Consider the following 14121-nt stretch of genomic DNA (forward strand, 5'->3'; position numbering starts at 1 on the left):
ATGTTTTGATTCTTTATGTGCGCAATGTAGGTTGGTTTGGTTTGAATTTTTATGAAGTTTTACGTCCCAAAGCGATTCAGGCTATACGAGACAAAGGGTCCGGAAATATCAACTACCTAGGGTTTTTTTCATATCCATTGATATCGCACAACACACGGGCGCCTTGCTTTTCACCTCCATCGAAAAGCGGCCGCCGCGGCCCGGATTCGATACCACGTCTTTGGGCACAGCAGTAGAGCGCCATAACCACTGCGCCACCGCGGCAAGGCATGTGTGCATAGTAAACAAAAGGATTCCCTGTGAATTTATTGAACTGTTCTGCTAGATGTTAAGCGTAGGGGCCATAGCTGGCCTTATCAGGCTCCTTGCTTTTTACATTTCCTTCCACTTTCAGTATGGCTTTTCTCAGTTTCGTCTTCAAGTAAGCTAACCGAAAAAAAAAAAGGCAAACGGGATCGCCAATTGACCCTGGGTAAAGGTTTACCGTTAAATGCTTAATTTTGTGCTAAACCGATTAATCAATTCAAACCAATATTTTATTCTTCGAACTCCTGAACATCAGTTAAACGTCTAAAAGAGAAAGTTTAATAGAAAAAGAAAGCGCCGGAATTGTCATTAGTGCGCTGTTAGGGCAACTCTGCAGGTACCCACGATAACATGAGCTAGAGATTCCTGTTGGTGGTTGCAGCTGTGTTTCGTTTTGCAGAAGTGAAGTCCAATTGCTCTGTGAGACAGAGAGAACTACATGAAAATACGTGCTGCTGGCACAGAAGTTTTGAATTTCTCTCTCTTTCATCGCAAAACAGGCGACCTGAAAATTACATCTTCGATATTTGTTTTGCAATGTAGCTTTGCCAATGTTGGTTTAAACTATGGGAACAATAATTAGCCCTGTTAAGCGATATAAAATCAGGTGCAGTTCAGGCTCATATATAGCTGTTACATATCATGCAGTCAAGTCATTCATGACACAATGACTGTACGCATATGCTAACAACGTGGATCCAGCGAACTCAACTTGTCAACTGCAAACACTGTCATTCATACAGTGCAGAATACTTGGCAACAGTCATGTTGGTTCTGCGTGATGCTTTTGTATAACTCGGTAAAATTTAAATTTACCGTGTTCTACATGAAATGTATCGGGGGTCATTGTGCATCTCGAACAGCGCTTTCCACTATAACTCTCTTATTGTGTGAAACGGACTGTCTAGTACTTCAACATTTTTGCTTCGTCTTCTTTTCTCTAGTCGCTCTATTGCGCTAGTCGCGAGTAGCCGTACGCTGAAATGTTCTCCATCATACTTATTCTGCGGTAGCTGAAGACAAATTTTTTTCTTAATTACCATAATTGCATCAAGCTTTTACTGGTTTTTGCAATTTTTTCAAACCTTTCATAATCTACTATACTATAAATGTGCCTTTTTAAACACTCTCCTTCAAATGGATCACAAAAACGGCTTCGTAGCAATGCCCGCGGTTATTGAAAGGGAATCGCTATTTAAGAAAAAGGCGTTCTAACTTTGGATTAAATATTTTCTCGAACTGAATAAGCGCGAACCTTTTTTCAGCTTAGGTTTAGAAAAGCATCTCTCCTCGCACACCTCTTTCCCTTTACCAAACTCCAATTATTTACTCCTAAATACAGGAGAACTTTTCTTCTTAAAATGTCGGACATGAAGCGCGCAATTTGTTCCCACATATGTAAACATTATTTTAAATCTTGCTATTAAGACAACCCAATTACAATAAACATGCCTTTTTACTTTTGCCGGTGATAACCGAGTGTGCCCGTTGCGATCATACAATTTGTATTTATTTTTTGTTATGTTCCGTATTCTTTTACTGTTTGCGCATTAGGTCTTATATACAAGCTCGCGATGATGAATATAAAATATCTACTTTTGCTTAATTTATTGCCTCCATCAATGTTGATCAATTAGCGGCTTCTCTGAGCGGCACACGGATCGTAATGCAGGCTGTGATTAAAAATGGCTTGTGTCACAATTCGCGGCGATCTGTGTGCTTCGCCTCCGCGACGACATCCTCGCACACAGTGATGAAAAATGCCCGAGGGGGTAGCTACGAGAAGTAATTGAATAAAGCCATGGCGCTGCAAGACCCGCTGGCAATGTACATAATTTCTCTCGGTGCTGTTGTGTTTGTACTTCTTCATTATCTGATAGCGTTTTTTTTTTCGTTTCGATAGGATCTATAATCGGGACAAACTTTAGGTGATTCGAGCAAAAATACAAAAAAAAAATACCTCTCCAAAAGAGACCTCGGTGATATCTTCCTCAGCTATTGAAGTCGGCACTTGCTTTTTCTGGGTCATCAACCTCGGGAGTGGCTGGGCGGCTATGACTTTGCAGTGTTCGACTTGAGCTCAACGGTGGCATGTTCACAAATGTGAGATGTGAATTTGCTTGCAAACTTAAATTTTGGATCGCTCAGACGAGCAAGTCTTCTTCTTGGGCTCGTTGGGAAGGAAATCGCGTTACTCGACGGTCATGGCATAAGAGTGCAATTAATGTCTTATTCCTCTTCCTTTTTTGTCTACTTTCTTCCGTATATATGCTTCCGTGCTGCAAATAAAATTAAATTGCAAGTTAGCGCTTTGTTCTGTGTCTCTCCCACGTCCCTGTCGGTTTTGCGCTTCAGGCTTCATCAAAATTAGCGCTCAGATAAACCTAAGGAGATCGGGAGGTATCCATAACTACAGGCGTAGATACGGCATAATAAAACATAGCATTTCTTTTTGATAACGGCTCACACATGGACCGCAAGCCTTTTTACCATTTTGTTCCCATCTGTTTGAATTACCATATCAAAAATTACGAAGTGTACAGCAATGTTCGGTAAGCTTAGAGAGAGAGAGAGGGAGAAATGGGAAGAAGGAAGCCTAGGAGGTTAATCAGAAAGGCGTTCCAATTGGATATCCTTTATTGGGGAAGTGGGGAGAAGTGAAGCGAGCAAAAAATCTGTAAAAGGCGCGAAACCCAGTTGCAATCTGTCACGCAAGCATATAACGCTATCGGGCAAAGAATAAGACTTAGTGCTTCATATGCCTTGATAGGATAGGAAATACGTTAATTTCTCTAGAAAGGTCTTGTACTAGGAGCAGAAGAGGTCCATCTTCCGTCTATCCTATCCTATCCTATCCTATCCTTGAGGGCCGTCGATTACTGTGGTCGCAGTCCGAGAATCCTTCCCTCCGTGAGAGGACCAGTGTCGAAGCAGCCTAGAGCACAGGTACGCCTTTTGGTGGTGAAAACAGGACGCTCACACAATAGATGTTCGATGAGCTGATTCTACAGCTGTGAGACGGCCTCTAGTGAGAGTCACGCAGTTTAGCCATATAAGATATAGGGTCGTCGTTGCTTCTAAACCAAGAGGCTTCTTGCAAGAAACCTATATTATGAGTCAATATATAGCTGTGTATTGCAAATGCGTAAGAAATTTCAATAAAATACACTACAATCGAAGGCCGCAGGGGCGATAAGCTTTATATTTCACTCCAATTTTTTTCATTTTGGGAATTTTGTCTTAAAAGCTGCCACAGATCGATCATTCGAAGTAAATGTTCATTTGCACATGCAAACGAAGTCAATTGAATATTTTCTTTCTTTTTTTGTGTACGGTTGGCTTTATATACGACACGTTGTGGCTGGTTGGGCAGACGCTTCGATAATACTCGATGTCTCTCTTTTCTTGGCTCTTCAGAGCATGGTCACTGGGCCCCGAGCAGCATATCTGCATTGCAAGCATGTATGAGACCAGAAACGCTGACATATGGAGAAATAAAAATAGAGTCGAACGCTGAGCTAGTTGGTCACACATTTCTTGGAAGAAGGCGGCAGAGCAGGAGGCACACACACGCACACAAGAACAACGCTGCACTGACAACTATATTAACTAGAAACCGCACATCTTCCTTCACTTCACGTCTGCAGCCAACTTCCTTGTCTTTAACATCCTGCCCGTTTGCGCAGGATGTTAAAGACAATGTTTCAATATGCCATCAGTAGTTTTGTTGAAGAAGGAAGTAGAATTTTTGCGCAAACCGGCAGGATGTTAAAGGCAAGGAAGAAGTTGGCTGCAGACGTGAAGTGAAGGAAGAAGATGTGCGGTTTCTAGTTAATATAGTTGTCAGTGCAGTGTTGTCCTTGTGGGCTTGTGAGTGCCTCTTACGCTTTGTGTTGTTACGTGCTCTGCTGCCTGCTTCCAAGAGATATGGAGAAATATTTGTTGCTTACCTGCCGGCATGTATTACTAGTGGAAAAATCAAGGAGAAGGCTTTGTGTTCCCGGTATTTTTGAGCGACAAAAAAAATGCGAATAAAAAAATTTTAAACATTGATTCTGGGAACCGGTCGGAAAAAAAAAAAAAAAAAAAAAAAAAAAAAAGCTTATTAGGGGACGACTTGAGTGAGCAGTGCATAAAAGACGAATGAATGCGGTGTCTCTGCCGGCCACAGGCTTCCTCCATTGCATATGTCCCAAGCCATCTGGCAAGGCGCACTGCCACGAGTGAGCCAGGGAGGGACCCCGCATTAGGGGCATCCGGGCATTCAGAGTGGTTCCAACCCACCGCGTCTGGCAGTGGATTCGTCGCGCGCTTGAGGGGCGAGACCATGTCTCCGGGTCTCTCCGACTGTGAGAGACAAAGGAACCGAGCAAGGGAATCAAAAGAAGACCTAACGAGAATGCGGTGGGTGACGAAAACGAGTGCAAGACTGAGAAGAAGACGAAGAAGCAGAACCAACGGGATTGGGGCAATACTAACGACCAGTTTCCTCACTGCGTGCATTTGTATGTGTGTGCCTGTGTGCGTGTCTGCGCGAGGAATCATTTCTCTCTGGCTAACAGACGTCGTGGTGTGTGCAAGCGATCGCCTCGTCGTCGGGCGCACAGCTAGGCGGAAAGAGACCGGATGCCATACGCTCTCTTTTACTTTTTATGCGTTTGTTTGCACCGATTGGTTGCTGTACTGCGAAGCTCACTGTGAGGCTCTCTAAGAAGCAGGCCAAAATGGGTCCAAGACACACCGACGGACAAGCAAACAAACAGGCTCGAGACGAGGTGAGCCAAAAGACATGGCGACGGGCAAGCCGACAGGGTTCTGTGTATTGCAGGAGGAACACGGTGTCAGTGTATACTTACTCCAAAGCGCCGCCGTTTCGCTCCATAAGAGCGAAGAGAACGCCTTTCTTTTTCTTCTGGTAGAGCACGGTCTCCCCTCCTTCCGTCTCCCGGTGCGAGGTTGTCCTCGCTGATTACCGCGTATCCCTGTTTCCGACATGTGTCACCGGCCGCAGCGGAGACGGGCGAACGCGGGGGAAAAAATGGGAAGATTGAAGGCAGAAAAGGCAAAAAACGGAACAAAATTCATGTTATCCTCTCTGCACTTCCCCATTCGTTCGAGCATCTGCTTTGCTCCCCGTGACAACTTGCTATCTTCCTCCCTTCGGCGCTTACTCAGTCTCTTTGAGCCCCTCCCGTTTAGCCTATCAGCGGTGCCCATCTTTCTCCTTTCAGCCCCGTGCTCTGAGCGGGAAACATCTCGACCACGAACAGGCTTTCTGGGGCATTAAAAGGGACCTTCGAGACTGTCCAGTAGCAAACTGCGAGTGGTTTGGACGCTGCTGGTTTTAATGTGTCGTGAAACGGAACTCGTCTAAGAGCGAATCAATTGCTTTTTTTTTTTTTTTTGGCCAGAGCACCTAACGATCTAGCTGGATTGCACAGCTTTTATCAAACGTTTACAGCCCAGGGGGTCTACTTCTGAGCGATACTATGTGGATCGTAATGCATTCCCAGGTTTCTATATTTGCCGGAGACAAGAAGAGTTTTCGTCCTACCCTCTCCAATGGCTAGGACTTCCACGATTATTACAGAAGTCATATTATACGTCTTAAAAGCAAACCCTCTGGGCTGTAAACTTTTAATAAAGGCTGTACGTGCTGAACTAGTTGAAATGAAAGGCTTTTAACCAGATATAGGCATTTCCCACAAGGATGGCTTGGAGACGTCGCCATATTGCTCGTTGTCCAGTTGTGTGCATCTGACGTTAGCGCGATGGAAGTGTCGCGGAGATGGTTTGAAATATTCCACAAAGGAGGCATTTCGACATCTGTGTTTTCTGACATAGCAGCATTAGTATAGCGACTACAACCTATATGAGCAACCTTAAGCATGCAATTTTACAATTAAATTAAAGGAGGAAAAAAAAAACAATGAGCAAACAAGTTCAGCCTGCTTGTATTCACATCTGGGTACTTTTTTCTTTTCGTTTTTCAGGCATGCTTCGTTGCTTATGTCACTTTCTCTTCGCCTCTGCAGTTCTATAGACCCGTAAGAGTCTTCTTGCGGCAACAACTAATGAAATGCAACGACATGTTCCTTATCTGTTGCGTTTTGCAAGCCGTCTCGGTCCGGCATCCCTGTGCCCTTTATGGGAAAAGCTTCCCTTTCGAATTGCTGTCCAGACAAACATCAATGCCGTTTCCGATTTGGCTCACTACCTCTGTTCGGAAGCTGAGTGTGGGGCACTGGCGATGTGCGCTATGCACCCGGCTCCCCGGCAGCATGTGCAAAAAAAAAAAAAAAATGATGATGCTGCTGCTGCTTTCACGAGGGCGGACGCGCACATCTATAGAGGCCGGCTCATCCTTTCACCGAGCCGGGCATTCGGGCACCAGGTGCAGGCCATGGCATTGAGCGCTCGCTGGCATCTTGGCTCGAGGTGGTCTTTCAATTCCCTCGCGAGCCTATACAGTAGGCAGCTCGTCGCTCTCCCGATGGGGGACCCTGCCGAAGGCCACGTACTCAAAACAAGATCCTTTCTCGTCCCCTTGGCTTTCTTTCTCGCACCCTCGCACCCTTCTTCTTGTCTCCGCTTTTAATGTTCCTCATTTTTTCCTTACATCGGTGCTTCACGCACAGGCACTGTTTAGAGAACCTTCTGGGTTCCGTAATAACGCAGCATTGATGTGTTCAGAATGTACTTGTTGCTTGAAGAGCAAATGGAATCAACAGCTGCTTACGCTGTGTCGATGCGTTTACTCCCGCTACTGCTTCGTTTCGTGTCTCAGTGAGCCTCTTTTTGAATGCTCGTCGGTACATTTGCTTCGGAAAGGCGCTCTTTTCGCCTAAATATTTCAAGAATTTGCTTGACGCGGGCTGTAATGGGATCAAATTTTTTTCGTTTTCGCATTTCTGCTGAAGGATGTGCGGAGATGCACATGCTGGCAAAAAGTAATGCGGATCGCGGCGCATTCTCGACAAAAGTGGCATAGAGAATAAGCGAACGTACACCCTTAGCACTGAAGGAGTGCTGGGAACTGTCAGTGGAGCAAGCGTTTGTCGTATGTTTCGTGTTTGTTTTCAAATTTCCTGTACTCCTGCGAAGCCACAGAACAGGGCATGCTCTCCGCAAGAGGGTGTTTATACTTGTCTAACCAACTAACTTAAAAAGAAAGCCACAAAGGGAAGGGGGGGGGGGGATCACACCTTTCAACTTTCGGTAGAAAGCTAGGGCCGCTGCGTCGTTACGACTGCAAGCTCAAGCTTTGTTGCTTTTCAGCGCCAGCTCGCACGCACTCACGTACGCACGCACGCACACACAAACACACACACACACACACACACACACACACACACACACACACACACACACACACACACACACACACACACACACACACACACACACACACACACACACACACACACACACACACACACACACACACACACACACACACACACACACACACACGCACGCACGCACGCACGCACGCACGCACTTCATTTGAACCTCCCGGCAGCTTTTTGCGCGCATGTGAACTACAGTGGTCCAACTGGTCTGTAATTAGAGTTGGCACAGCTCAGCATTGCAGTTTGCACAACTCAGTAAACAATGAAACAATCCCGGCAAACAGCTGCATGCCTCGGTAAATCTCCGCGGGGACACAGTTTTCATAGCTCCCGGTGTGTTGAAAGCTCGCCCTGCGTAAACGAAGCTAACTGACGTCCCCTTGCATAATTCACCGCATCAAAAATCCTTTCACTTGCGCTCTCGCCGAGCATTCACGCCACAGTGGCACTTCAACGTACTTGGACTGAGATTTTGAGTGAATTGCGAAAATTTGCGGGGAATGAGCTAATGTATTTTTCTTGAAATGAAGTTTCACTTGTTTCCTCGAAGTGTTTTTCTAGGGAAGGTACCTGTTTTGAAATAGATGCATGGAAGTATGAATGACATTGAAACGACAACTCTACAACTGTTTGTCAGAAACGGTGACTGTTAAAGGCTAACTTTTCGCTATTAGGCGCGCTAGTGTAGTCGTACACAGGTTTTGCTCATGTATGTCTCTCATTCCGGCCGCTCAAACAAAGGCATCTTTACTTTCAGCTGTATCAGAGGCTTGTGTACTTTTCGTGGGGTGCTGGTCACAGATAAAGTATAAGTCTGCGCTGAATTACGCAAGCGAAAAGTCCTCCAATTCCTTTTGGCCGTATAAAGAGTGCACTGGCAGTTATACTATTTGCGAAAGAAAGCACGTAACTTTTCAAGCAACTTGTGAAGAGTAAACAGCTGCTAGATAATATTGTAACGTAACGCTACACAGAAGGCGCTCTGGCACTCTGACACCGAAGAACACCAACAGCCAGTCAGGGCAGCACGAAAGCGGAGCACTGTTTCGCTTCGTCGTCTTCTCCGAATCGCCGGTTCAAATCGTCGTCGTCTATGAATGGCATGTGTCATTGCCCCCCTTCTTGGCAGCATCGCCTCGATGCTGCAAATGCTGCTTGATGCGATGAGCTGACAGATGTTATGGTAGGTTGGTGTGGGATACCACAACACAAAACGGGGCACCATCAGTCTCAAGAATAGTCAGCGGGGCGATCGTGGTAGGGTTTCATCCGAACGACGTGTACAACATCAGTGAACTTGCGTCGTCTGCGGCTTGAGGGATCTTGGGTCGCGGATTCAACTTCGTAAGTAACGTCGCTGAGGCGGCGGAGGACACGATATGGGCCGAAGTACCGGCGCAGCAATTTTTCAGACAGCCCACGATGACGAACGGGCGTCCAAATCCAGACATAGTCTCCAGGCTCGTAGGCAGCGAAGCGCCGTCCCTTGTTGTAACGGTCAGCGTCTAGTTGCTGTTTTTGGTATATGCGCTGCCTTGCCAGCTGCCGTGCTTCTTCCGCACGCTGGGTAAAACTAGCGATGTCCAGGTCAAGCTCATCTTCGTCGTCGGTGTATACGGGCAGCATTGTATCCAGTGGAGTGGTCACTCGACGGCCGAAGACAAGCTCGAAGGGTGTGAGCCGCGTCGTCTCCTGAAGTGCCGTATTATATGCGAACGTGGCATATGGGAGGATTTGATCCCAGGTCTTATGCTCTATATCCACGTACATAGACAGCATGTCGGCCAGAGTTCTGTTTAGCCGTTCCACCAAGCCATTAGTTTGTGGGTGGTATGCCGTGGCCCGTCTATGGCTAGTGTGTGTAAGGTTCAGTACAGCCTTAGTCAGGCGGGCCATAAAAGCTGCCCCGCGATCGGTAATGATAACAGCCGGAGCGCCATGACGCAACACGATGTCGTGGACAAAAAACTCTGCTACTTCGGTGGCAGTTCCATTTGTGAGCGACGCGGTCTCAGCATATCGGGTCAAGTAGTCTGTCGCGACAACAATCCAACGCTTTCCATTACTTGACTTCGGGAAAGGACCAAGAAGATCCATCCCCACTTGTTGGAAAGGAGATTTCGGTGAAGCGATCGGCTGAAGAAATCCAGCTGGTTTCACGGGTGGAGTCTTTCGGCGTTGACAATCACGGCAGGTTTTTACGTAAGATCGCACTGAAGGTAATAATTTCGGCCAATAGTATTTCTCCCGAATTCTTGCAAGCGTACGACTAACTCCCAAGTGGCCGGAGGACGGTTCGTCGTGACAAGCGCTTAAGATGTCAGGCCGTAGGTGCGTAGGCACTACTAGTAGAAATGTCTCTTTGGATCTTTCAAAATTGCGCTTGTAGAGAACTCCACTTCGTAAAGCGTATGACTGCAAGCCACGACGAAAAACAAGCGGTACTCTACCACCGTGCCCTTCCAGATAATCGATGAGCGGCGCCAGCTCCGGGTCCTTGCGTTGAAGGTCAGCCATATGTGATTGGGTAATGGCCCCAATAAAGGGAAAATCGTCGGCGTTTTCCACTGCAGTGGAGTCCAATGGCGCGCGTGACAAACAATCCGCATCTTGGTGTTTATGTCCCGACTTATACACAACAGTGACGTCATACTCTTGAAGACGGAGGCTCCAACGAGCTAAGCGTCCAGACGGGTCTTTAAGGCTTGCCAGCCAGCACAAGGAATGATGGTCGCTGACAATACGGAAGGGTCGTCCATACAAATAAGGTCGAAACTTGCTGATGGCCCAGATTACCGCAAGGCACTCCTTCTCTGTTGTCGAATAGTTCGCCTCTGATCGTGAGAGTGTTCGGCTCGCGTAGGCGATAACCCGTTCTATTCCGCCTTGCCACTGAATGAGTATCGCGCCGAGGCCAACGTTGCTGGCATCAGTATGTACGTCGGTTGCGGCGTCTTCATCGAAATGGGCGAGTATTGGGGGTCTGTGTAGGCGGCTTCTAAGCTCCTGGAAGGCTTGTTCTTGACGCGGTGCGCGGTGGACTGCGCACCAGTCCCGCGAAAAGTTCTTGTTTAACGCCCCGCATCAGGTGACGCAGTTTCTTATCTTCAGGCATTTGTGGGTCTGCACGCTTGAAAAGGCGTGTCATGTCCTCAAAGAACATACGCACGCTCTCGTTCGGGCGCTGATTGCGCGAGTGTAGCGCAGCTTCTGCTCGCTCCCGGCGGTCGGCGCTAGGAAAGGTGGCTTTGAAATCACGACAGAAGGCTGCCCAGGATGGGAAGGCAGCCTCATGGTTTTCAAACCATGTCCGTGCAGACTCTTCAAGGGCGAAGTACACGTTGTGGAGCTTTCGCTCATCAGTCCACCCGTTGTAACGAGCAACTCGCTCGTAGTTCTCAAGCCAGTCCTCGGCGTCCTCGAACACGTCGCCATGAAAGGAGGGGGGTGTTCGCGGCTGATGACACAGGATGTGGGTGGGGAGCCTGCTCTCAGATGTCATTGCAGCAGGTTCGACGGCCGTCTGAGGATGCGTCGTCCTGGTAGCGGCCGGAAGGGGTCCGAATTCAGGGGGCTCTCCACGTAGGCGGCGGCCGAGGCGTTGATGTACGGGGGTAAGCTCCGTATTGGCAGGTTGATTATGCAGGACTGGATCGATACCTGGAAATTCCTCCACCAGATTTGTAACGTAACGTTACACAGAAGGCGCTCTGGCACTCTGACACCGAAGAACACCAACAGCCAGTCAGGGCAGCACGAAAGCGGAGCACTGTTTCGCTTCGTCGTCTTCTCCGAATCGCCGGTTCAAATCGTCGTCGTCTATGAATGGCATGTGTCAATATACACTAGCCGGCATATTTTATCTCAGAGTGCCAATAGTGTACCATGAAAATATGACACTCGCTAGGCCAGATTCAGATGCGCTCTCCAGAGCCTCGCAATCAAACCGCTGAGCTTTGTTGAGCGACAGTCCCTCTCAGATCAGCAGTACTACCCGAGATAACAGCAGCACTGCTGTTAGTTCGGGTAGCATTGCTTGAATTGCAGATGCGAGACCGACTGTTATGTAAAGAATATCTACAGTTCACTGTAGAATATCCTTTGCATTGTCTTGAACTGTAATGGCGCAGACCAGAAATGCGGAGTCGTACAGCCCGGCTGTGTGTTGTGCTTTGTTCTGTGGTGCTGCCATATTATCTCTCGTTGGGAGTGTTCAGATTAAAACAAAAGGGGGTGGAACCACTCTTCGCGTAACTAGAGCAATGTCATGAAAGAGAAATGAACAAGGATTGAGGGGGAGCTTAGCTAAGCACTGTGTAGCCGTCTTATTTATCTCGTTCTGTCCTAGATCCTCGAACAGTGTCAGTGTTACAGCGCATGGAATGCATGCGGCGCTGCTGGAGCCCCTCTGGCGCTATTAAAAAAATATCTCTTTCTAGCTCGAGTCCTCTGTCGGCGTTTGCTACGGTTCCATTCGGCTGTTTCTTTCGAACAGACGCTGGCAAATGTGATTGGGCACCTATTTAACGCTAAACAGTTCTGCTTACCCAGGCACCCCACCTACATAAAAGATGACTTTTTTATTGTTTACAAAATTTTGTTTTAAAATTTCTGACAATCAAATTGGGGCAGTAAGTGCAGGCGGCTTGTGCGACAAGGCGGACTTTACATAGGCTGTGAAGCCTAATGATTAGACGCTTTAATTATATAGTACATACTTATCAAGTCGATATTGTCGACCATATACCCTGACTGCTCATTGGAGGGTCAAATTCTAAAGTTAAAGCTCAGCTACTTTGGTCATCTGATGAGAAGAGAGGAGTCGCTGGAGAAAGATTTGATGTTGGGAAAGGTTGAGGGTCGCCGGAGAAAGGGTAGGCAGCGAACGCGATGGTTAGATGGCATCCTCGAGGCACTGCAGATGAAGTTATGTGATGTTAGGAAGATAGTGAGAGACCGGAAAGCGTGGCGTGACATGGTCCATAGGGTCACGAAGAGTCGGACACGACTGAACGACTGAACTGAACTGAACATACTTATCAGCATTATTGTTTTCAATTTTAAAGGGTAACAGTATACTGATAAACTGAAAGCCGTCACGTGAAATATCAGTCCCCTCTTTAAACTTTCTTAATCGGCAAATATAGCTGAAAATATCGAACGTCAAACATCCCCATTGCGTGCTCGTTGAGTTGGTTGACACGAATTTCACTTTTAAGGAAATGATGTTTTTTTATGCATAAAGTAGAAAAGTCATTTGTGGATGTAGTGATGTAGAAGAACTTAAAATTCTTTTGGTGGCGATACCGCCCACTCCAGAGCTGTTGTATACATATATATTCATGGTGTAAAGCCAACTAAACGGGCTTCATGTGAGCATCTTTGACGTAGGATATTTCGATTCGCATTTCCGATTTCAAAAAATCTTAAAGGAGTAAGTCTCATCTATGATATCGATGGCTTCTTTTTAATTTCGCAATGCAAGAGCGCCTCAAAATTAAGCATAAAAATTAGTTACGTCGTTAACTAATTAATCATCGAATCCTTCATTGTGCTCTATAATGCGTACAATGCCTATCTTGCTGTAAAACACATCAGCACAGACCACTCAGTAATATTGTAGTTTCGTAGATGTCATAGTTTTATAATAGTATCATAGATATCATAGGGTGATGTGATAGTATGTTTTTTTTATGACACTGTAAAAGGTTAGAGAGTTCACCCCTTATATACATGCCAATTATGCTGTTTTATTACTTCGTTTCTAAATGCTCACCTGAACTGGTCTCAAATTGGTCTCATTTTTGTTTTCTCTTTCAGATTTAACCACCAGGCTGCCTTCATGTCTCATCTAGCCATTCGGAGGCTGCATTCTCCAATGCTTGTGAGTTGTTTTTCATCACGACGAAATTCCTCGAAATTAGGTGTATTGAATTCAGGGTTTCGGGGGTTGATTGGGAATGATACAATGTTACGCCATCTTGTGATAACGATTACAGTGGGATTTTCTTTTTTTTTATGACAGAACCGTTCGCTACCCAGTTCTTAATATCACACTAAATACAACATCGAGTGCAGCTTAAAGAATCCCTACTTAATTAGATGACTGTCTGCTTCTTCTTGTGGGAAAAAGATCGAACCTTCGAATACCACAACTTGCCACAACGGCCGCACTTTCATCCACTGATATTTACGCACAGGCTGAAAATTCAAGAATTAGATGAAAATTGACATCTCACAGCGTAGCTCATAGATGATGTGTATATATGGCTCATAAAACATCACTCCTGTGTGGTAGTGAGTTTGGAAAATGTTCGCAATCTTTAGTAATCTTCTTACCTACGATCAGTGTGGCCAACTTTAGCCAAGCCTTCACTAGGACAAATAATTTTAGATAAACACATAAACTAAGTATTGCGTCTTTTGTTTCTTCTGCACCTCCTTCTCCTCCTCGTTATAAGGG

At 46.3% G+C, this 14121-nt stretch overlaps 1 protein-coding gene across 2 annotated transcripts in view; it reads left to right on the top strand.

Moving 5' to 3' along the window:
* The window catches only part of LOC146207539 (metabotropic glutamate receptor-like), a 260240-nt gene that overhangs the window by 173052 nt on the left and 73067 nt on the right, over positions 1-14121 (top strand). For both annotated transcript variants that reach the window (XM_084588366.1, XM_084588364.1), the window contains exon 4: positions 13479-13542. The gene's annotated coding sequence lies outside the window, so the exon portion shown is untranslated. The remainder of the gene's footprint in view (positions 1-13478; positions 13543-14121) is intronic.

This window comes from Amblyomma maculatum, chromosome 1 (assembly GCF_055883805.1).
Source record: "Amblyomma maculatum isolate TAMU_Amacu chromosome 1, ASM5588380v1, whole genome shotgun sequence".
NCBI lineage: Eukaryota > Metazoa > Arthropoda > Arachnida > Ixodida > Ixodidae > Amblyomma > Amblyomma maculatum.